We start from the raw sequence: 26401 nt of genomic DNA, 5'->3' as shown, positions 1-26401 counted from the left end.
CTTTCTTCTCTGTAACTACCCTCTTCTTTATAAAGTAAGGGTGGGCAAGACAGAAAGGAAAAAAGTACAAGAGAATAGACTGGAGGGAAATACAAAATTAATGGTCATGACTGTAAATATGAATGGAATGAACTCATCTATAAAATGGAAGAAGATAGAAAAATGGATTAGAAAGCTGAATTCAACAATATGTTATTTAAAAGAAATATACTAGAAACAAAGATTCACACAGAGTTAAAATAAAAGGCTAAAGTAAAATCTATCATCCTTCAGTTGAATGCCAAAATGAAGGGATTACAATTATGATCTCAAAAAAAGGTAATAGAAAATACAGACTTAATTAAAAGAAATAAATAGGGAAACTATATTATTCTGAGAAGTACCATAGACCATGAATAAATGTCAGTACTTAACATACATGTATTCAGTTGTATAGGACATAAATATTAATGGAACTGTTAAATGTTAAAGGCATAAATAAAAAGAAAAACTATAATAGTGGGACCTTAATGTACCCATTTCAGACATAAACAACTTTTAAAATAAAGCAAAACAAGAAAGAAGCTAAGGACCTGAATAGAATTTTAGAAATGGCAATGATAGACATCCTATAATTATTGAATAATAGAAAGGAGTGTATATGAGTACAGTATATACATATGTGTGTGTGTTTATGGGCATGCATAAACAAAATTACTCAAGCAAAATTCCCATAGTGACTATCTCCTCTCCCCCACAAAAAAAAGTGCAAGTGAAGAGACAGACAGAAAAAAAGCAAGTATTGGCATGTAAAAAATATCACAAATAAATGCAAAAAAAAATTATTTACTGACCAAAATGCAGTAAAATTATACTTTTAAATTATTAATATGTCAAACACTAATAATAATTCCAAAGAATTAGTGGGTCAAAGAACAAATCATAGAAATAATGATAATTTCATTTAAAGATGACAATGAAAAATAATCAAAATTTATAGTTTGCAGCCAAAGAAATCCTTATGGGACAATTTATGTCTCCAAACACTTATCAAAAACAGAAAGCAAAGTTCTGTGGATTGGGCATATGACTGACAAACACCTAGAAAACTAATTAGAGAATTCAAAAATTGAAAGTAAAAACTCAATTAAATTAATAAATAAAACTAAGAGTTATTGTTAAAAAGAACAATGAATTAATTAGCAACTTTAAAATTTTAAAAATAAAGGAGAAATCAAATTATAAGTATCAAAAGTTAAAAAGGAGAATTTACAACAAATGAAGAAGAAATAAAGGAAATTATTAGGTACTATTTTGTCAGTGCATGTACCAATATAACCAACAAATTAAAATGAATGAAAATTTATAAAAACATAAACTTAACAGAACAACAAAAAGATTTAAATAACACAATCACAGAAAAAGAAATTGAATATACTATAAATATCACCCCCCCCAAAAAAAAAGGACCAGATGGATTTGATTCTAGCAACCATTCAAATAACAACTGGTTCTAATATTACCTAAACTATTTAAAAAATAATAGGAAAAGAAGGGGTTTTAACTAATTCTTTCTATGATATGCAAATGATCTACTTAAAAACCACAGAGAATCAAGAAAGATGACTATCAACCATTATCCTTAATGAACTTTGATGCAAAATTTTTAAATAAAATATTAGTAAAGAAGCTACTACAACGTATCACAAAGATTATACTATACAACCGGGTTGTATTTATACCAGGAAAACTGTGTTGGTTCAATATTGGGGAAACCATCCAACATCTTAGGCCATAATAATAACATGGACAAAAATCACATGATTATATCCATGTTGTTGTTTAGTCATTTTTCAGTCATGCCTGACTTTTTGTGAACCCTTTTGGAGTTTTCTTGGAAAAGATACTGGAATGGTTTACTATTTCCTTCTCAAGCTCATTTTACAGATGAGGAAACTGAGCTGAACAGGGTTAAGTGTCTTGCCCAAGGTCACACAGCTAGTCAGTGTCTGAGACTGGATTTGACCTCAGGGAAAGAAGTCTTCCTGACTCAAGCGAGGGCACTCTCTCCACTGAGCCATCTAGCTGTCCTGATTACATCAATAGATGTATAAAAAACTCTTGACAATATAACAGCATTCATTTTGTTGTTGATGTTGTTTTTTAATCACTGGAAAATAGAGGAATAAATGATCCTTACCTTAATATGATAAATATTATCTATCTAAAACCCAGAGTAAAGCAGGCAGAAGCAGAACAATTTATATAAATAACAACAGACACCTTTATATAAATAAAGACAGACACCTTCGAAGGACAGCCAACCACATTTCCAGAGGACTGATGCTGAAGCATGCTACCAGTTTTATGACAGACAGATGACAGATTCAAGAAGCAGAATGAGGCAATTCTTTTTTGAGAAAGTCAATGTGGGAAATTATTTTGCTTGACTATGCATATTTGTTATAAGGGCTTTCTCTTTTTTTTCCACAATGGCGGCAGCAGGGTAGGAAAAAAGTGCATAGGAGTGAAAATCAATTTTTAGTAATTAAAAATACTCATTTAATCTTTAAAATAAATAACCATATGTATCATAGGATACAATATTCCTGTCACTTCTCAGCTCCAGTCTCTCCCTTTCAGACTTTATTCTCACTGTAGTGTTGTCAACTTGGAAACTTCACTGTCTTTTAGTCACTTCAGTCTCTTAATAAAGGAAGAGTAAGATACATAAAATTTACTCAAACTGAGATACCACATAAGAATTGGGAGGGCTACAGAAGCTTCAATCGATGCTCTTGGTCGTAACTGCAAGGGCAAACTGGACATCAAAATTTCTAACTCCATAGTCCTCTGGCTCCAAGGTCCGAGAAATTCCAAGGCTACTTTAATCAACCGGTTCTGATCAGATACACCAAATGCTCCCAGGGTGCTCCCCGACTGGAACAAATCCAGTGCTACATTGTGGTGCAAGCCATCATTTCCTTTTTCTCCCTAAACCTCCTTGTGCCACTCAAGTCTTGGTTTGTTCTTCATCCACACCACGCCACTAATTATGAGTGTCCTCCTCCGAGACTCTGCCCTGGGCCCTTTTTTTCTCTTCTTTCTATACTTCCTCACTTAATGATCTCATCATTTCCTATGAGTTTAATGATCATCTCTGTGTGGATAATTCACAGCCCTAGTTTCTCTCCTGAGCCACAGCCACATATCATCTTTTGAACATATCAACTAGATGCCCCAAAGGAGTTTCAAACTCAACTTGTACAAAACAGAACTCATTATTTTTTCCCAAAACACTTCTGCATTCTGAATTTCCCTATCACTGTCAAGCCACCACCATCATCCCAATCACCCAGGCCCACAACCTCAGTGTCATCCTCAGTTACTCATTCTCACCCATCCCACATATCCAATTTATTGCCGAATCTTGTCATTGCTAATGCCATAGCATCTCTTGTATATGTTCCCTTCTCCCCCTCACACAGTCACAACCATAGTTAAGGTCCACATAACTTCTCACTTGACGTATTGCAACAACACTTTAACTGGTATTCCTTCCTAAAGTCTCTCCCCACTCCAATCTATGTTCCATTCAGCTGCCCAGGTGTTTTTTTTATTTAATTTAATTTGCTTTATTCTGAACTTAAGAGATGAAACAAGCATTTCCATAACACAGCAGAATAGGGGGAAAAAGATGATTGTACATGAAACTGTAAATTTATTATGCACAACTTGCTATTCCTTTTAAATATATAATAAAGTTATCATGTAACTTTTTTCTCCTCTCCTCCCACCCCTTGCCCTAGAGATGGATACCATTAGGTATAAATATGTGTGTATGTGTGTATATACACATACATACATATATATATATATATATATATATATATATGTATATGTATATGTGTGTGTGCATGTGTGTGTGTGTGTGTGTGTGTGTAAAGCCATACTATATATACTTCTATTAATCAGTTCCTTCTTGAATGCAGATAGTATCTTCCTTCATATGTCCTTTGGAATTAATTTGGGTATTTACAATAGTCAAAACGATTTATTCAGTATGACTATGAAGACCGTCAATGTGCTCCAGTGGTTCCTTGTCACCACTGGGATCAAATCTAAACTCCTCTATTTGGCATTTAAAATTCTTACAAACTTGCATCCTTCTGCCTTTCCTGTTGCCTTACACTTTACTGCCTTCCAAACACTACAATCTGTTACCCTGTCACCTATGTCTGGAATGCTCTACTCTCTCACCTTCACCTCTGATTTTCTTTAAGAATCATCGTAAGTCCCACTTTCTTCAGGAAGCCTTTCCTGGTCCCCCTAGCTATTACCCTCTTATGTTACCTTCCATCTATTTTGTTTATTAATAATATTATAATAATATTAATAAATACAATAACTGTATATTATATAATAATAATAATATATAAAAGAGCATGAGGTAGCAGACAGAACATCAATTACATTTTATCAAAGGACTTGGATTGCTACCTTTGTGAAACTAGGAAAATCTTTACCACTCTGGTACTATTTTTTCTTTTGTAAAACATGAATTGGTTGGACATGGCACAGCAGATAGAGTGCCAGCCCTGGAGTCAGAAGGACTTGAGTTCAAATCAGGCCTCAGATACTTACTAGCTGTGTGACCCTGGGCAAGTCGCTTAACCCTGTTTACCTCAGTTTCCTCATCTGTAAAATGAGCTGGTAAAGAAAATGGCAAACCATTTGAGTATCTTTGCCAAGAAACCCCAAGCAAGCACACAAAGAGTCAGACACAACTAATCAACAACAACAAAAGAAGATTAGATGATTCTAAGGACACTTCTAGCTCTAATAAATTAATTAGTTGTGAAATATTAAAAACTAAAAATGGTTTAGGAAGCTGCCTTTCCCAGGTAATAACTGCCTTCATTGTGGTAACCCAGAAGAGTGTCTACCGGTGAAAATATTTTGGATTATTGGGAAGGTGAAAATAACACTGGTTAATGTCTACCCAGATTCCCTCCTGCCTTCCATAAGGTCATTCTTGGGTCACTAATGCTATAAAAATATGAGTCAAATAAAATCTAGGAGTCATCTTTGACTCTTACATCTCCCTCAATCTGTCCATCCAGTTAATTTCCAGATCTTGTCAATTCTCCCTCCCAAATCTCTTGCATGTCCATCTCCCACTCTCCATTTAGGACCTCGCCCTTTTGTGTCTGATCTGTTACAATAGACTCCTAATTACTTTCTTGTATCCCCCCTCCAAACTATCCTCCACACACCTGTCAGAGCAGTGTCCTGAACTATAGATGTCCTACCCTCTACTCAAAAAATACTTTACTGTCACCTCTACAATGAAATAGAAACTTCTCAGCCTGGCATTTCAAACCCTCCACAATATGGCTCCCACCTACCTTTCCTGTCTACTTTATATTACTTCTCTCCTTTCATTCCCCCTCCCAGTAAAATTGGCCTGCTACTTAACTCCTTCTATGAAATATTCCCTCTCCCACCTCCACACCTTTGCTCAAGTGGTTCCCCAAGTCAGTAATGCCCTTCCTCCTCATCTGCACCTCATAAGATCCCCAGCTTCCTTCAAAACAGAACTAAGGGGGCAACTAGGCAGTGCAGTCGATAGAGTACTGGCTCTGGAGTCAGGAAGACCCAAGTTCAAATCCGGCCTCAGATATATGATATTCATTAGCTGTGTTACCCTGGGCATGTCACTTAACCCCATCGCCTTGACAAAAAAAAAATAAATAAATAAACCAGAACTAAGGTGCCATTTCCTACAGGATACCTTTCCTGATCCACCACCCCCTGAGAAGTTAGTCCTTTTTCCCCTCACAAAATAACTTTTAAAAGTTGTGTAATATTTTATATTCACTCACCTGTGTACATGTTTTATCTATCCCTACCCCTTCAGGAGAAAATAAGACCTCTAAAGGCAGGAATTGTTTTGAGTTGGGCTTTGTACCCCTAGAGCTTAGCACAGTTGCTCTTGCATTGAATTAAACTGATAAGATTTTGTCTCTCACTAATGATAATGTAGGCTAGTAGGTGGTGCAGTGGATAAAGTGCTGGCCCTGGAGTTAACCTGAGTTCAAATCTGGCCTCAAACACTTACTAGCAGTGTGACCTTGGGTAAATCACTTAACCTTGTTTGCCTCAGTTCTTCACCTATAAAATGAGCTAGAGAAGAAAATAGCAAACTATTCTAATATCTTTGCCAAGAAAACCCCAAACGGGGTCATGAAAAATTGTACAGGACTAAGGAATAACTTACAGTGTGATATTTTCTCTACTGCCATGCCCTGGTCCATTTCTTCTTTCTTATAATTTCTCTTTTAAAATAAAAAAAAACTCTCATACACTATCTCTCTTAGATTTCTATTCTACAGGCTAAACATCACCAGTTCTTTCAAACGCTTCAAATTATATCAAGCTTTGAAGTCCCCTTACCCTTCTTCAGGATACAGTCTCACTGTCAATGACAATCTTAAAATATGGTGCTCAGACCTGAAAGCCATATTCTAAATATGGTCTAACCAGGCCAAAGTACAAACTATTGCTCCTTTGAACTGACAAACTATTACCAATTTGAGCTGACACTATACTTTTATTAATGCCTCCTAAAATTACACTAGCCTTTTTCAGCAATGACATATGACAATAAAGATTTATATTAAGCTTATTATCTGGTAAAACTACAAAAACGATTTTTCATGAAATTCTGCCAATTCAGGTGTTTCCTATCCTGTACTTGTGCAGGTTTTTTTAAATTAATTTTTAATCTAAATGTAGAATTAAAAATGTATTCCTCTTAATTTTCATCTTCTTGGTTCAAGCCCATCATTCTAGCTTAGAAAGATCACTTGTAATTCTGATTCTATCATCTATCATATTAGTTATCTTGCCCATTTTTGTGACATCTGCCAATGTGATAAATCTACATTCTGTCTCCTCATCAAGTCACTGGAAAAAATGTCCTACAGAAGAGGGTCAACAATGGAATTATGTGCTACAAAGTTCTTCCCATCTCCAGGGAAGATGGCTGATTTATTCTTTAATTTATCCAAATTTATCCAAAGCAAGATGCTGAGTGGGATAAAAAGCTGAATATCATTCTTGCCCTCAAGGAACTTATAAACTTGTAGGATGTCTCTTTCCTTTTTTGTGTCATGGGCCCTTCTGACAATCTAGTGAAGTCAATGGACTTCTCAGAAGATTAGATAGATAGATAGATAGATAGATAGATAGATAGATAGATAGATAGATAGATAGACAGACAGATAGATGGATAGATGGATGGATGGATGGATGGATGGATGGATGGATGAATGGATGGATGGATGGATGGATACATACATACATACATACATACATACATACATACATACATACATACATAAATATATACATATATTTTGGTAAGGCAATTGGGGTTAAGTGACTTGCCCAGAATCACACAGCTAGTGAGTATTATGTGTCTGAGGTCTGATTCGAACTCACATTCTCCTGACTCTAAGACCAGTACTCTATCTATTGCACCACCTAGCTTCCCTCTTCGGGATAATTTTTTTAAATGAATAAAATAAAATGTGTAATAGTTCAATGGAAACCAATTATATTGAAATATAGTTATGAAAATATTTTAAAACAAGTTCACAGAACCCAAGTTAAGAACCCCTAAATTCTAGTACAGGACTCAGAGCTAGGAATCCTGGCATGTACAGCAAATTTAGTTGGAGTATGAGGGACTGGTGTCTCATGGACATACTGGAGCCAAGTTGAAGATGTTGACAAAACTTGGAGACTAAAGTTAGTCATGGACTGAACTTAGTGCAGAGGAGGAAAAGTGATCTCTCATCTACCAGAGGTGAAAACAATAAGGGTCCAGGCAGAATGGAGTGAACTTTAAAAGAGGAGAAGTGGCAGAGGGGCGGACAGTCAGGAGCAAGAAGCATGCCAACTCCTTTGGGACTACGTTACAAGGAGTTTGAAAGAAGGAGAAGCCAACCTTGCAGAAGTTGGTGAAAGATGTAGTGTCCTTAGGAGGATGATAGGTTTCAGGGGCTGTGAGAATATGGAATAATTATGAAAGAAAGAGCTCAAAGGTGAAAAAGAGTTGGTTGATAAGTGAAGAGGGTTCCCAAGAACATACAGGAAAGGCAAAGCCAAGGAAGATAGGGATTAAGGAAGATTCAGGATGAGATGGATAAACATGAGTAGAAAGAAATATCAGGGAAAGGGGATATTGCAAAAGGAGGGTAGATGGGTAATCCTTAGAAAAGACAGTCCAACAGTAACCAGTTTCTCCCCCAGTGTCCACCAACATCTACTCAGCACACTGTTGTTGTTGTTGTGTGTCCTTACGTTTTCAAAGAGGACCAATGACATCATGGGGTGATATCTTGATTTGTGCATAAACTAGATTTAAATAAGACCAAGTTGCACAAAGTTGTTAGCCTCACTCTCCCTTCCAGAGTCATCGAAGTCAGGCAAGACAAAAGTCAGGACAGCTGTCGATGGCACAGGGTGTAGTGGATGACCTCGACATCTTTGATGTCTTACCAAGCTCCAATTGTTTCATGGTGCCTACTTCAGCCACCTCCTGGCTGTAGGAACAAATTGTTCTCAACCACCTATTCTGCCAGGAGAAGTCTTCACATGCTTGGGGTAGACACCCCCCTAATTCACTGGCAGGTTTGAGGCCTGTCAGTTACTCTCAGCCTGGTTTAGCCCATCTGCTGAGGAAGTTTACTGGGGTGTGGCTGCTGTGGCTACAGCCTCTTGCAGCCACCAATGAAAGTCAGGTGAAGGTAGACACCAAAGGTGGATGAGCAGCCCTGCAAAGGGCTTGGCAAGCCCTCACGGCCAGAGGGGCTGGCTCTCCTTGAATGCCTAGTACACTCCCCCCCAGCACACTGGTTCTCTCTTGGAGTGCCTTCTTCCCAAACCTCTAAGCTTAGGGGTGGAGCAGTACTCTCCTAGCACCCTACAAGTAGGCCAAAGCAGAGGTAAAACCCAAGTTCCATACCCTGGTTAAATCTCTGAGAAGAAATAAGCCCTATACAGAAATGTTGCCTTCATTGACTAACATTTTTAAAATATATCACAATCTCTATATTAATTGTAGTCAGAAATTCACATTTGAGAAGTACATAAAGGAAACATGAAGTTCTATCAAGGTTCAGAGGTAGAAGACATAACTCTTGGCTTTGGGGATCAAGAAAAACTTTATTATAGTGGTAGCAATTGATCTTGATCTTTTTTTTTTTTGAGACTGAGTGTGTCTCCCAATCTTATCCAGAATGGAAATTCCAGGACCCCTTATAACCAAATCCCAATGCCCATCCACATAGAAGCTTTCATCTGCTGTATTTTTCTAACCTGAACAGGCTCGCCCCTCGTTAAGCAGCTTGGTTAAGCAGCTCCCATTCCAGGAGGCTTACTATATTGGTGCTAGTTACTGCAGACTTCTGATCAGCTTTTAGACCAACTGTGGCTCAGAACTCTGGACCTCCAGTGATCCACCAGCCTCAGTCTCCCCATAAAAGCCTAGCTTTGATCTGCATCTTGAAATATGATAGAACTGAAACAAAGACAGCTGAGAGTGGGAGGATGCTTCAGGCAGAGGGAAGAGCAGGAGCAAAGGTACCAGGAAGGACAAAGACACATTATGTCTGGAGCACAATGTGGATGACTGGGTAGCTAGGTGGCACCATAGATCGAGTTCCAGGCCTGAAATCAAGAAGACTCACCTTCCTGGGTTCAAATCTGGCCTCAGATATTGACTAGCTGTGTGAGTGTGGGCAGATCACTTAACCCAGTTTGTCTCGATTTCCTCATCTGTAAAATTAGCTGGAGAAGGAAATAAACCACTCCAATATCTGCCAAGAAAACCCCAAATGGGGTCAGGGAAGAAGTGGACATAACTAAAACCAATAACAACATAATGTGTATAAAAGGGAGCAGTGTGACATCAAACTGGAAAGTTAGGTTGAATGCTCAGATGAGTTTGGTCTTTACTCAAAAGATAATTCAGAGGATTCAAAGGTTTTAAGAAAAGAAGTGATATCACAAGAGCTGTGCTTTAGGAAGATTAATCTGTCAGTGCTATATAAATTGTATTAGAACCAAACCCCATTGAATAGGGAGAAACAAGTCTGCAGGCTCTTGCAGCCACCGTGGTGAGATATAATGAGAATCAGTGATAATAGTGGAGCTGCAGCATGCTTCAGTGGGAAGAGGGGAGGAATCAGGACCAAGATTTTAATTTCCAACCTTTCTAATTACTACCTATGTGAGCGAGGCACGTGAGCTCTCTGGGACTCAGTTTCCTCTTCTGAAAAATGGGGTGGATGGACTTGAGATCTCCAGAAGCCCCTTCCGGTGCTAAGACATAAAACATACTTTGGATATTGAACCAACAAGATTTGGCAACTGATCAGATTCATAGAGAGGACAGCCGGAAACAATGAAAGCTGTTAATGTTACCTAGGGGGTCATTTCGCATAGAAGGATTAGCAGAGAAATTCAGGGAACTCTGAGTGCTTTGTTTCACTTGTTTGACACTTCCTTCTTTTCAGTCAATTACCATATTCAGTGGGTTCTGCCTTTGCAACTTTGTCAGCTCCTCACTACTACAGCTATCATCCTCATTCAGATCTGGATTGCCACCAGCCTAGACTATTGTGATCCTGCCCATCATGAGACTTCCTGCTTCCAATCTCTTCTCACAACAATCCATCCTTCCTAACAGACTGAACTTCCTTACCTATAGGTTTGATCATGTTTCAGTTTTGTTCAAAATTCTTTAATGGATCCCTATTGTGTGGTATTGACATTTCATTTTTGGCATTCAAAACATATTTTAACCTGATACTGCCTACCTCTTCATCTTTATCTCATACTACTGATTTCTGTCCATTCTATATTCCAGACAAACTAGACCATTCACTGACCCCTTGTTGTCCTGCGTATTCATGCCTGAGCTTTCCTTCACATACTTTTATAACCTTGTCCCTCCAGCCACTTAAATTCGTAGTCCATCTTTTAAAATCAATGTGAATGTCATCTCTTTCAAGAACTCCATTTCTTACTTGATAATGACCTTACCAAAGCAAAAAAATAAAGCAACCAAAAAAAACCCTTCCATAGTTTTTTATTTGGTACTCTCTTGTTAAATTAGCATACATTTTAAAAACTGTACATAATAAAAGTTCACAGTTTCCCATACAGTTTCTCTCTCTCTCTCTCTCTCTCTCTCTCTCTCTCTCTCTCTCTCTCTCTCTCTCTCTCTCTCTCTCTCTCTCTCTCTCTCTGGCTACGCAATGGGGTTAAGTGACTTGCCCAGGGTCATACAACTAGTAGGGGTTATATGTCTGAGGCCACATTTGAACTCAGGTCCTCATGAATTCAGGGCTAGTGCTCTATCCTCTGTGCCACCTAGCTGCCCCTATACAGTTCTCTCTTAATCACATCACATGACTTTGTATTAGAGCTATCTGTTTATAGGTCATATTCCCCCTCCTGGATTTATGCTATATGTGAACAAAGACTATCATCTTATGTAAACTTTTCATCTCATCTAGTTGTTAAAATAAGACCATGCACATGGTAGCTATTTAATAAATGTAGTTGAATCAATTGAAGTGAAAAGGAGGAATCATCACAGAACAAGTGTTCAAAACCTTTGGATTTTGTAACATAGAAATTAAAGTAGAAAGTAAACAAAACTTTGTTATATGGTCTATTCTTGTTGTTTAATCATTTTTCATTTGTGTCTGACTCTTCCTGACTCCATTGCAGGTTTTCTTGGCAGAGATACTGGAGTGGTTTGCCATTTCCTTCTCCAGATTATTTTACAGATGAGGAAACTGAGGCAAACAAGGTTAAGTGACTTGCCCAGGGTCACACGGCTAGTTCAGTGCCTAAGGTCACACTTGAACTCAGATCCTCCTGATTCCTGGCCCAGCATTCTACCCACTGTGCCATTTAGCTACCTATAGGTGTAGGGGAAGAATTTATTGGCTGATGGATTGTGTAGATGAGGCTCAAAGTTTTTTACTTGTTTTTAAATACCCCCTGGCTGAGCCACCTCCTTCCTTCCCTTGCAGTGACACCCAGACCCTGTTCCAGCACTTCCAAAAATCTTCATCGTGTCTTCAAAAAGAGCAGCGTGGGTATTTGTTAGAGACTTAAAGTAAGTAGAAGAGTTAATCAAGTGCCTACTACATGCCAGGCACTGTGACAAGTACTAGAGGTAGAAAGTAAAAGCAAATGCAATCCCAGGCTTTAGAGAGCTTACATTCTTATGAGAAAAATAACGTGGGGTAGCTGAATGGTGCAGTAGATAGACCACTGGGCCTGGAGTCAAGAAGACTCCTCTTCCTGTGTTCAGATCTGGCCTCAGACTATTACTAGTGTGTGACCCTGGGCAAGTCACTCGACCCTGTTTGCCTCAGTTTCCTCATCTGTAAAATGAGCTGGAGAAGGAAATGGCAAACACCTATGTCTTTGCAAAGAAAACCCCAAGTGAGGCCACTAAGAAATGGTCACAACTGAACAACAACAACAAATACAGAGGATATGGAAGGTAGCCTTAGAAGAGAAGATACTCATATAGTAGCTAGGAGTGAGAAATAGGAAAGTGGAAGATAGAACCACTTTTATTTCTACTTTACAAAATCCAAAGTTGCCATCTGCTTTTTATGATTTCTCTTTATGCTCTATTCAGGTTTACCTTTCTCTCCTTTGACTTCAGATACCATTCTTCACTTATCCATCCCCAATCTCAAGGGCAGATATCCTTCTGTGACTCTGAAATGAACATTTTACACTTTGTCAAATTCACTGGTCTAATTTTCTCATTCTTTTAGAAAAAAAATCATTTCCTCTAGAAGAAGGATGTTAGGATATTGTTTTTGACTTGCCTATCATACCACAACCTGAGGTTACACAGTTCACCTGTTTCTTCTCACTAAAGGACAAAATGTCCCTTTAATAAGTTCAACGTTGCTTCATCCTACTCCGCGTGGTATCTAGTAGGCACGTGGAACAGCCCAGCCTAGCATGACCTCCATATCACATTGCACCAGCAATTTACAGATCTGGTAATTACCCAGATGATCACACATCCATTTCATGAGTACGAGTGCACTCAAGCTTCTGAAGGGAGAAAAATATTAGCTGATGCTTAAATATACCTGATAAAAAGTACAAATTTACACATACAGATTATTCGGAATCAGGCACAATCTAAATAAGGATGTATGAGTAATCTGGAAAAATATCTTAGGATCCTTCCCCTACATGGGAGAAGAGTAAGCGAGGGCCAGCACTGTAAGAAACATCCTGCTGTGCAAACTGGAATCTCTATAGTGTCCATTAGCACAGGATGATAAGCTTTGTACCAATAGTAAATAGAGAAAAGGACCCTATGAGACACCATTGCTCCACTTATTTGTTCCTTTGTGCCTATACTGAGGGGTCTTTTCTTTTATTATAAATTCTTGAAGGAGAGAAATCTTGTTTTACACACCTTAATTTTCCTCCTACCAATTTTCTAGTTCTTTGAAATCAGAAAAACTAAGTGGCCTAAGGCAATCAACATTTTATACTAATTGATCTCAAATTGATTGAAGACTGGCAACTTTTTAGGAGATATTATAGCACGCATATATTTATCCCATCTCCCTTGCATGAGAAATTAATATCACCTGGGTAATTACCAGATCTGTAAATTGCTGATGCAATGTGATGTGGACTAGGCTGTTCCATGTGCCTACTAGACGCCACACAGGGTAGGATGAAGCAAAGTTGAACATGTTAAAGGACATTTTGTCCTTTAGTGAGAAGAAACAGGTGAACTGTGTAACCTCAGGTTGTGGTATGATAGGCAAATAAAAAATAATATACTAGGGATTCTTAGAATTAAAATGAAGAGCTAAGATAGCTCCTCTTATTGAAAAGGAGATGGGCAGGACATTATAGAACCAAAAGAAGCTCTGTCTGTGTGTGTGTGTGTGTGTGTGTGTGTGTGTGTGTGTGTGTGCGCAAACTGTCACTTGAAAAAAGGTTTAGCTTCACAAATTTTTGAGAGATGAACATTAAAATGACTTTAAGATATCATTTATGACCCATCAAATTGGCAATAATAACAACAAACCCTCAGAGTCACAATGCTCATTAGTGAGAGATTTGCAGAGAAAAAGGTACATTTATATGTTGCTGGTGAAATTACAAATTGGTGGAATTTGAGGGGGAGAACAATCTGTTATATTTGTGCTACAAAAAAAAAAAGAGTCACAAAGACAGCTTTTGACCTGTTCCCTTAATCTGCTTTAGTAATCTTGGCTAGACAAGAATCAGACAAGTAAATAACTTGAAGCAAAATATCTTTATTAGACTTATTTTTGTGTTTATTTTTTAAAACACACAAGCAAAAGCTTAAGGGCACTCATGAGCAGGAGTGAAAAACAGAATATCAAGAAAAGAAGGGTTTGTCCCCCCCAAAAAAAAAAGATTAAATTGCGTCTGAGTCACCAAAAGGGAAAATGGATTTCAGTTGCTGAGCAGAGGGAGGGAAATGTAGGAGGGGAGGGAGCCTCTGGGTTTGGGGCATTATGGTCTTCAAGTCACAGTATTAAAAGAAGGGGTCAACAATGTTTTTTCTCAAGAACGCCATCAGACCTGACAACACCAAATTCTGCTGAGAATGAGAATGCTTGGTTCCTTCATTACCTCTATACTGGGATTGCTCATGGAAGCAAGAGAGGTTCATGGGTTTTATGGAAAGGGAGTTTGGCTTCACTGAGGTGAATCTGACTACTTTTCCATTTCTGATGTCACAAGGAATAAGATGTCAGGGAGTGGCCAAAGAAAGCTCCTACTTGAAAAAAAAAAAAGGAGAGAAAATGTGGAAAGTGTAAGTCAGAAGCTAGGGGTGGGACATATCTAGAACAGAAGTGTCCTTCTATAGGTGGACTTCAGAAATCTTAGGGAAAACACCCAAAACAATGTAATTTTTTAAATCTATCACACCTGATACTCTGATTATTGGAAAGATAACCTGAATGCCATTGTAAAGAAAAAAAAGACATATAATTCAATCAATCAATATTATTTATTATTGCAAAGAACTGAAATATTCAACAATTGGTAGATAACTGAATCAACCACAGTATATGAATGTTTTGAAATATTATAATGCCAATTAGAAATAAGGAATGGGAAGAATATTTTTTTTAAATGTGAAGCAACAGAAGGTAACACACAAACCAAACAGTATGTAATCTGAATATGGCTATACATAAAAAGAAGAAATATGTATATAACTATAGAAATAATGTGCCAAGAAAAGAAGGGAAGGAAATAAAAAACAAATAGCTAATAAGCTGCTATAAACATGTTATTCATTGCTTATAACTCATTTGCAACTATAGTTACAAATGTTTGTTTGTAACTAATTGCAAATATATATTTTAATTTTGTTGTTTTAAGTTGTGCATGATAAATTATTAAAATTTTTTAAAGTATCATAGCTCTGGTTCTAATTTAAGATTTCTTTTGGTCACCCCCCCCATTCTGTGTGTGTGTGTGTGTGTGTGTGTGTGTGTGTGTGTGTGTGTGTGTTTTAGTGCAGTATTGCTGCATGGTAACATGCCTGACAGAGTAAGGGATACAACCCCACATGCACACATATACACGCAAACACACATAGATGGACCAAAGTTTCTTAATTCTTAAGGCCTCACAATTTATAGCCTAATCTATGAAGCATACATTGCTGACCATAGCTCTAGGTTAATTAAAAACAATTGAATCCATCCCCCCTTGTGATTAATTTTAAGAGGAAAAATGCAAGCAAAGATATATTCGATATTTTTTGTATAATGTTTGCTCAAACATTATGATTCTAGAGATCTTTAATGTACAGATTGCAATTTCTGTCCACGTGACAAGAAAGGATGTGATATAGCCATTACTAACATGAGCACGTTAGTAAAATATTAATTCGATATGATCTAAAATGAAGAGATTGGACTAGACATTTTCTTTGGTCTGTTCCAGCTCCATCAGTTCCATCAACAAGAGAAGAAAAACACTTCAGCTGAAAAGGGAAGGATCTATACTCTGACTACAAGCAGAGACAGTGCCCATGGATTGTATGTCTGTCTCACAGCAGAAAGGCCAAGAGAGCTGCCACATATGAACCTAAGAAAGAAGCCGATATTCACATTCCCATTTCCTATACCATTTCTCTTTTTTTTTTTTTTTTGCTCTCTCCCCACCCTTAAACCTCAGCTTCTCTTCCCCCATACTCATTAGTGTGGTAATCTGGACTATTACTCTACTTAGGTCAGCTGGGTGGTACAGTGGATAGAGAGCTGGGCCTAGAGTCAGGAAGACCTGAATTCAAGACACTTACTAGGTATATGACCCTGGAAAAGTCACTTAACCCCCATTTGACTCAGTTTCCCCATCTATAAAATAGGGACAGTAATAGCACCTATCTCCAAGGTTGTTGTAAGGACTAAATGAGATAACTGCAAAATGCTTAGCACAGTACCTGGCACATGTGGTAAGTGCTATATAAATGTTAGTTATTATTATTATTATTACTTGAAGAGGCAGAATGGAGTGAATTCAGGAAAATATTAATTTGAATACCACTTCAGTGGGATTTACTTTGGGATCCTGGGCAAATCACTAAGTCTCCCTAAACCTCAGTTTTTCAATCTGTAAAATGGGGGGGGAAATAGCACCTCATGAGTTTTTATAAGGATAAAATGGGGTAATTTATATAAAGTGCTTGACATACCTCAAAGAACTATACAAGTATGAGCTACGCATCAGTATTATGATAACTGATATAGCATAGTATGACTGGACAGCTAGGTGGCACCATAGTGGATAGAGTGCCAGGCCTGGAGTCAAGAAGACTAATCTTACTTGAGCTCAAATCCTACCTCAGACACCTATGACACCCTGGACAAGTCACTTAACCCTGTTTGCCTCAGTTCCTCATCTGTAAAATGAGAAGGAAATGTTAAACCACTCCACTATTTTTTGCCAAGAAAATCCAAAATGGGATCATGAAGAGTCAGACACAACTGAAAGAGTATGACAAGACCTAGACTCTGCCTTGTCATACTCTGAAGAAGGATGTTAGGACTTACGGAGATAAAATTAGGGCCTTGGAGCAGCCTACCTTATTGACAAAGGGCAGCTAAGTCCCGATCTTGCTGGGCCAGAAGCAATCTGACCTAGGAACTGTTTAAGGCAGGGGTGTGGAACCTGCAGCCTCCAGGCCACATGTGGCCACATGTGGTCCTTAAATGTGGCCCTCTTACTGAATCCCAACTTCACAGAACAAATCCCTTCAATAAAAGGATTTGTTTTTAAACTTATTCCTAAACTTTAAGGGGATATCCAGCAGCAGAACAATGATAATAAAGTCAATGGGTTATTAAGAGTCCATGTCTACATGGCTCACAAGAAGCACATTGTTTCATTTATGTAATTAGGAGATTGAAATACAGGGCATCTGAGGCCACTTTCAGTTCTAGGTATACGATCCTAACATCTTAAGGCACAGCTATGATCAAAGTACCTGGTTCTGATAGGTAGATAGCAACCATTGTTGGAATAGCAGTCCTGGAGCCCTGTTATCAGGGAAAGTAGCTGAATAATCAGTTAGTAAAATGGCATTGATTAAGAGCCTACTAGGTGCCAGGCCCCATGCTAAGCTCTGAGGATACAAAGAAAGGCAACAATGTGGTGAACAAAACTGGATAGGATGGTCAGGAATAATAAGAAGTCCATTGGAGAATTAAGAAAAGTAAGTGGGGACCAAACAAAAATCATCACAAAAAAAAATGGACTCAGGGCTTCTGTAGGGAACAAGTCAGTTTGTTTCATTGGGACAGGATGCTTTCTATATTCTTTTCAGTGTCTTAAAAAGCCAACAGGCTCTGGACATGAAACAGCCCTTACTGGAGAAAGGAATTATCTGTTATAAATTACTTTATGTGTAAAGTATTTTTCTATAGTAAACTTGTGACAAGCAGGATTCTAGGAAACACTGCCCTCGGGTAGAATGCCTGTGAATAATGAATCATCCAAGAGAGCTGGGAGAAAGTGGGTCAAAAGATCATTATCAAGATGGCAGACTTCCAGAATCTATTGCCCAGTTCAGCTTGCTGTGATTAGATTCATTTAACTTACCGGACTTCTCAGGGGAGAGATTCAAGGCAGCCATGTGACTTTTGCTATGTCCCATCTTCCAGTTACATAGGGACATAAAAATGACAAAAGAATTCCAAGGAAGAGTTTAGTAAATAGCTCACAATATGCAGAGTTTTCCAAACTGTAGGGTTCACACTCCTGTGGAGGGAAAGAAATCAGGCCAAGAGATAATAGCTAAAATTATTTTATATGTTAAAAATACAACTAACATAATTGCATTGACTTTTTTCAATGAAAACAAAGTTCAAAATAAGGTCAACAAAAATTAAACACAATAAATTTCTTCCAACTGACAATGACTATAGGACAGCAACCATTTTAATGTAGTAGGTACAAAGTGAAATTTAAGTACCAAATCTCAATGATATGACAGTGATCTATCACTGTCACCATCAATCAGCATAAGCTAATAACACATATGAATTATGTGATTATGCTGCTTGTTACATTTAAATATGATAACAATATTCACTAGAAGTTAAAAGCAGCATAATAGCTGTTATTGTGTATAGATTCATTCATTATCATAAGTAAAATATAATAATATGGTCTGTAAAAAAACCATAGCTTTTTAAAGATTAAAATGATTTGAGAACAGTCACAGACAATTTGAAATTTTTAACAATTGAATTGAAATGTAATTGTCTTAAAATGTTCATCGTCTTTAAGTAAGATAATGATGATTAAGTAAAAACTGATGATTTATAAATAGGACTAGTTTGAATAAAAAAAAATTCACTAAGGCAACAGTAACTATTATAATCAAAGACAATAGAAAGACATATTTCAAATAACAGAACTATGCAAACATAAAATTAAAAAGCCAGATCCAGAAAATACCACCCACAACAGGTATCATCAGAACACTAAATACCATTCTTGATGGAGAGAAAAGACTATTTTATTTCCTTAATATGGAAGCTTTAGCTATAGATAGCATAAAACCTAGTATATTGAAATGGCATCTTGAAAATGTACATTCAGAAATGTAGAGACAAGAGAATTTTCCCGTGTCGTGTATAAGCCTGACTCAGTCTGGTACTCTGTCAGTTCAGGTTCAATGTTGGAATGAAATGAAGTCACCAAAGGGTAGCATGTGATAGGATTCCCTCCTTCACCTGCAATATGGGCTGGATAACTTTTCCCTTAGGTATCCAAGGCTTATGCTGAAGCTCTCTTGACATAGCTTCCTGATATTGTCCTGCCTTCCTGGTCACCAAAGGGTTTAAAAAAAAGACCTGCCCATGTGAGGTTGTGGCCCTTTAGTCTTACCAGATGCCCTGAAACCATGAGGATCTCTTCACCCCGCTCTGCTGAACAAATATGTTTCCATATGGAGATAAGGCAGGCTTCATCCTTGTTGAATATTCTTTCTATTGTTAACATCCTTTTTGTTGAATAACCTGTCCTAAGATCTAACTTGATACTATGTCTTCCCTCCAGATCCTTTACTTAGAGGCAGCTAAGTGACCCACTGGATAGAGCAGAGGGCCTGGGTTCAGATTCAACCTTCCAGCTCTAGGTATATGATGCTAACATCTTAAGAAACAGTCAAGGAGACACTTACTAGCTGAATGACCCTGTGCAAGTCACTCTGCCTCAATTTCCTCAACTGTAAAATGGGCATAATAATAACAAACACCTATCTCCCAGGATTGTTACAAGGATCAAATGAGATAATATTTGTTAAGCACATAGTATAGTGCCTGGCACAAAGTAAGCACTTAATAAAAGCTTTTTTCTTTGTACTTCTTTCCTCATACCTTTAACCCACTCACTATTATCTGACTCACCCACCAACATGTCCTCGTCCCTGGGAGTCACAATGGAGAATAAAACGTTCCAACCCCACGTGGGCAGGTCTTTTTTTTTTAGGCCCTTTGGTGATCAGGAAGCCAGGACAATATGGCTAGAGGCTATCAGGAAGCTATGTCAAGAGAGGTTCAGCATAAGCCTTAGATACCTGTGGGAAAAATTATCCAATCCATATTGCAGATGAAGGAGGGAATCCTGGTTGATAGTGATCTTCTCACATACTACCCCTTGGTGACTTCATTTCATTCCAACCATGAATCCAAACTATGAAATGCAGCCCAACTTTTAAGCTGGATTCAGTCAAAGGGCTGCACTTGAGGCCCTAGAGGGCTACATGTGGCCTCGAGGCCACCAGTTCCCCATCCCTGTCCAGGAACTGAGGTTTACCAGCAAGTCAGCTAGGGTTTCCTCTTTCTTCCAAGGCAATACACATTCACCATAAAATATACTGACAATTTCATCTCCCCATACTGTTAGAAGATAAGGCAGGCATCTCTCAACAATGCCATCTCTTGGTCCCCCAAGACTTTTCTGGGAAGGAGTTATCTGAACCATCTCATGAAAAAGGAGCCTTACAATTGGAGGAAACCTGAACTATTTCTCCAGGGTGTAGGCAGCCCTCTGAAGGACAGGAACTTCAAGGCTCAAGCTACTCTGCACCAGGGGAAGAATAAGGAAGAGCTGACGAGGGTCAGCCAGGCCTCCGTCCAAAAGCAAGCTGTTCTCATCAGGTTAAGGATGGCAACAACAGCTGTGTAATAGCAAGCAGCTGAACCACCGACCACAACAAAGGAAGTTAATCATGAAGATAAAAGCTCCTACTAGATTAAGTCAAGTGAATAAGCATTTATTGAGCACCTACTATGCCAAGGGCTGGGGATACAAAGAACCTTACCCCCCCCCCAAAAAAAAATCCACAACACAAATAAGGAGGAGAACAACTATGTGGACTTCAGAAATTCAAACTAATTTGGCAATACACCCACTCTAAGACTATAGGGAAAGAAAACATTGTCCTAGGCGTCAAAAACCCTTAGTTCTAGTTTGTTCCAGCTGTGTTAGTAGTTTTGTGACCTTAGATAAATCACATGAATTAAATGGATATATAGACGTAGAACCAAGGATTTTAGATTAATTGGAAAATGAATGATAATCTAGATTCTACAGGAAGAAAATACTATATATTGTGAATTATGATACCAACACATTAAATATAGTTTGCCTTTAATTAGCATTACAGTCCTTAAGATATGAGTACAAAGTCCTTAAAATACATGGTATTGAAAAGGCAGCTTCCGTACTTTGCACAAACACCTGTGAAAGCTTAACATTTACATATTTCCTCATCACATTTTTCATACCAAGGAGGTTTTTCATATATTGACTATGACTTCAAGCTATTTCCTTAAATGATCCCAATTCCCAGTTGAAAAAAAATAAAAAACTTAAAAATAATCATCCAAGTTCTGTGCTTAAAAAAGCAGTCTAAGTTTGCCCAGATAATAAGCAGCAAGGTAAGATTCTGAGAACACCATTGCTATCGAAATCCTCATGGCCCCAGTTCTACCCAACAGGCCACGCTACCTCCACAGAACACTGAGTCCATTTTTTACTGATCGGCAACCACCAAATGTTTAACTAGCAATAAAAATAGCTCTGTTCTCATCATGTGAACTAGTATTCACAGATCCTATGCTATAGTTAGCCAGCACACATCACACTAGATGGTAGGTTTATTTTCTTTTTGCCATTGTAGCCAAATGGACCAAAAGGCAGCAAAACGCCCTCGCAGCCAGCTAAGAAACAGGGACTAACATATCACTACCTATGTCAGTTATTCCTAATGAGTAACACGCTGGGCACAACAGTGGAAAGGGAGAACGTGCTAATGGGAAAACTGGTATCCTGGGACTTAGCACTTTTAAAAAAGTGTTCAATTCTCTCCTAACGTGACCATTAGTGAAAGGTGAGAGTGACTTTTTCTTTTGTTTTTTCAGTTAAGCTGGAGGGCTGCTCATGATTTCCTCTGCCTCTATCAAAGTCATTGAATGCAGGCCTCCTCTGCTTAATTGAAGGGTGAAGTTTGAAGTGCATCAGTGCCATCCTCCAAACAGCCATTGTCCATCCACCAAAGCAGGTGCAGCTAAAACATAATTAAATGGTACATTTTTGCTTTTGATTTTTACATACATGCCTTTGTATGAATACCAAGCTATTTTGGGTGCCTGACCTTGAGTGAAAGAAAAAATGGAAACTCTCATTTGACCTTGAAATGTTTATTATTCATGCAATTTTAGAACTAAAAGACACCTTAGAGATCATCTAATACAAACCATTTATTTTACAAGAGAAGTAAAGACCTAAGGAGATAAGGTAACTTGTTCTGAAAAACTAGTGCTTAAAAAAAGATTGCTGAATTGACTTACCCGAGATCACAGGGCCAGTTAATGACAGAGCCATAATTTAAAACTAGGTCTACTAACACAATTAGGGATATTTCTACCATTACCACCACCCCATGGTGCCTCTGTAATAAGCTACTGTGATGACCTGTCCTAGTCATCAGGGTTACAATGTCAAAGGGGAACAATGAATAACTTGTCAAGGGAATATGTTACTGTCTACTCTGGTGAGTAATCTTTTAAAATTATAGCTTACAAAAATCAATTATTTGGTCAAAAAAACATACCCATTAACAAAATAGAACACTGCTATCTCTTTCTGACCTAGGGAAGATCTTCGCTTAAAAAGGCAAAAGTCTCCCACCACATATCTAGGGCCATCTCAAGTTGTCCTGATCTATATCTTGCCACTGGACCCAGGTGGCTCTGGAGGAAGGAGTGAGGCTGGTGACCTCACAGCCCTGCCGCACTTAAATCCAATTCACTTGCAAGTCAAGACATTACCTTTCTGATGTCATTGGTCCTCTCTGAGAACAAAGGACAAACAATAATACTTAACTACAAGCAGGAGATAATTATTTTACTATATAAGAATATTATTTACATTCATTTATACCATATATTCATTGATTAAATACCAGCAGCCGTAAGCATTAATGAAACATTTTAGAAAATCGTAATTAACAATAACAGAAAATTCCTTTAAAACTTTTCTGTTTTTATTGTTGTTGTTATTGTTGTTATTTGTCAAGATATATAGGTGCGTAATGTTTCTGTATTCTATATGTAGGGGGAGGTTTCTAAATAAAAGGATATATACTTACTTAAAATATCCTATCTTATTCTGGGAGTGGAAAGGAACCTCAGAGGCAGACTAATCAACCAATCCCTGAGGAAGAAAGACCCATGCAACAGCAGTAACAAGAGGTCACCCAGACTGGGTTGGAAGATCTCCAGAGAAGGAGATCCCACTACATCCCAAAGCAGTCCACTGCACTGCTGTACATCACTCATTATAGACGTTTTTCTTTACAGCAAACCTAAATCTTTAAATATTTCAAAACTGTTATCATGCCCCACCCCACCCCCAAAGCTTTCTTTATCCAGTTAAACATCTTCACTTATTTCAGGCCCAGAGATCCTGTCACCATCAGTAGTACAGTGCCCAGTACATAGCAAATGCTTCAGAAATGCTTGCTGATTGATTGATCAGAGGCATGTTCCAGATCATATCTTTTCTAAAATGTCTCACAGAATGAACAGTGCCCCTGACTGTAATCTAACTTTGCCATCACACAACAGAACTGTCACGTCCTTCATTCTGATCACAGTACTCTTAACAGATGACTTTGACTTTTGGAGCTGCTTTGTTACACTAGTCACTCACATTCAACTTACAATATATTAAGGGCCACATGTATGTATTGAATGAATTTACATACTTGTGCCCATCCTGTACCTGTAAGGTTAGTTTGAAAAAACTGTAGAACTTCACATTTATCTTTATTAAATTTCATCTAATTAGATTCAGTCTAAGATCATTCTAGATCCTGACTGCATTCTAATGTGTTTTCTATTCTTCCTAGTTTTTTGGCATCTGAAAATTTGGCAAAGATGTTTCCTATGATTCATTCAAGTCAGTAATTTTAAAAAAACTGATATAAAAAAATGTTCAATAGAGCAGAATCAAGGCTGGATCTTTAAGATACTTTAATAGAGACCATCCTCCAAGGTGATATCAACCCATTCATAATTCCATTTGACTAGTATTTGTTAAGTGTCTACTAACTGCTGAGCACTATATTAGGCACTGGGAATACAGAGGCAAAAATGAAACAATCCCTGACCCAAGGGAGCTTATATTCTACTGGAAGAAATAACAATACTTCACATTTATATAGTGTTTTAAGGTTTACTATGTTTTGTATGGTTTTTTTTGTTTTTATATCTCATATCTTATTTGATCCCCACAGCAACACTGTGAGGTACATGATATTAGCCCTTGTTTATGTAGATGAAGAAACAGATTTGATGAATTAATGATCCAAATTACTCCTTAGGTTCATTTATTTCAATCAACTAATTTTAAATATACCTATCATCTAGCCCAACAGTGTCAAACTCAAATAGAAATATATAAGGATTCATATGGGTTATCCATACTGACAGAACTTTAAAACGTAATGTTATCTATGTTTAATTGTATTTTTTTTTTGTTAAATATTTCCAATTACATTTCAATCTGGTTCATCTACACTAGAACAGCTACATGCCACCCACTGGCCACATGTTTGAAACCTCTGATCTAGCCCACATTTCACCATTTTGTTCACAGCGATAGAGTGAGATACTTGGCCAAAAGCTTTGCTAGAATCTAAAAACACTACATCTCCAGAATTCCTCTTTTCTACTGCTTTAGTTATACTCTCCAAAAAGGAATTAGAGTGAGACTGATATTACCTGCCCTTGAGGAAGTCATGACGGTTTTTAGGAATCATTGCTTCCCTTTCTAAATTCTCAGCCAACCAAATTTGCCAGGGGTTTCATTCAGGTTCACTGGTCATATTTTGTAGACTTCACAGTCAGTTTCCATTCACCCTGGGCTTTATTACTCCCAACATTGTTCATACGGGACTTTGTCTTGCTTTTTTAAAAACGTATTCTCACGATTTTAAAAAAACCTGGAAAGACTTACATGAACTAATGCACAGTGAAGTAAACAGAATCAGGAGAACATTGTACACAGTAACAATAATATTGTACGATGAAGAATTGTGAATGACTTAACTATTCTCAGCAATACAATGATTCAAGACAATCCTAAAGGACTAATGATGAAGCATACTAGCTGCCTTCAGAGGAAGAACTGATGTTGTCTGAATACAGACTGAAATATGCTATTTTTCACTTTCTTTCATTTTTTCTTTTATTTGAATCTTCTTGTACAAGATGACTAATATGGAAATGTTTTACATGATTGCACATATTTAAGCTATATCTGATATCTCTCATCTCAGGGAAGGAGGAGAGATGGAGGAAGGAATAGAATTTGGAACTCAAAACTTTTAAAAAAAAGTTTTAAATTGTTTTAACACATAATTGATGAAAAATAAAATATATTAAATATTTTAAAAATGAGAATTGAAAAAAATATGTATTCTCAGTTACCTCTTCCTTCTGCAGAGGAAGGAGACCTAAGGAAGCTTTCATGAATGAAATCCTAAACACATAAGCAGAAATGATGCTGAAGAGGAGAAGGGAGAGCTAGCTGCCTAAAAAAACCTTGTGGCTACACAGGGTAATCAAGGAACAACTTAGAGTTTTAAAAGATCTTTACAGAAAGTGAAAGCAATATCAGTAACTGAGATTAAAAATGTTAAAGCATGATATAATCCTGTGAGAACAATGTTAGAATAACTAAAGCCCAGAATGCATTTACACAGGTGATGTATTCTAAAGACTGAATTCTGAAAAGTATGGACCAGTGAGCCTGTGTGAAATTTCTAGCAAAATTAATGAAAGTGTAGTTAATGAGAATTTACAAAACAGGTAGTGTCTGAGCTGTTTGATGAGTACCTGAGGCTAAAAGAGATGTATATCTCTTTTAGCCATATCCCCCTTATCTTTGTCTTCATCATTTTTGCTCAATATATTTTCCTAGAGGAAAAATATTTTATATAATGCTTGTTTCTAGGATACTATGCAAGAGTCTAATTAGCCCATTATGGAGCCCATCTACTCTCACTTTGTCTTTTCACAACAAAGACGCCAAGATACAACCACTTCAGCAGAGTCCAAGCTGTGAATGTATGTCTTTCCCTCAAGAATAGGGGCTAAGCCAAAAATCCCTGCAGTGTGAATACCCTTTAACAGAGCTATATCTCTAGCAGGCCTAGATTCCAAAGCAATCATAGAAAGAGGAAAAGAACACTCAAAATTATTTATAGCAGCTACTT

General features: G+C 37.6%; 1 long non-coding RNA gene across 1 annotated transcript in view; it reads right to left on the bottom strand.

Annotated features, from left to right (window-relative positions):
• LOC144456689 (uncharacterized) overlaps positions 1 to 18361 on the bottom strand; it is a 69345-nt gene extending 50984 nt beyond the window's left edge. Inside the window, exons 1-2 of the long non-coding RNA XR_013485708.1 lie at positions 18208 to 18361; positions 12722 to 12798 (exon numbers count right to left, since the gene is read on the bottom strand). This is a non-coding gene — a long non-coding RNA (uncharacterized LOC144456689). The remainder of the gene's footprint in view (positions 1 to 12721; positions 12799 to 18207) is intronic.
• Between the last annotated feature and the right edge of the window lie 8040 nt (positions 18362 to 26401).

This window comes from Phascolarctos cinereus, unplaced genomic scaffold (assembly GCF_003287225.1).
Source record: "Phascolarctos cinereus isolate Bilbo 61053 unplaced genomic scaffold, phaCin_HiC Scaffold_4;HRSCAF=312, whole genome shotgun sequence".
NCBI lineage: Eukaryota > Metazoa > Chordata > Mammalia > Diprotodontia > Phascolarctidae > Phascolarctos > Phascolarctos cinereus.
Note: the sequence above shows the minus strand (reverse complement) of the source record. Positions and strands in the feature narration are given on the sequence as shown.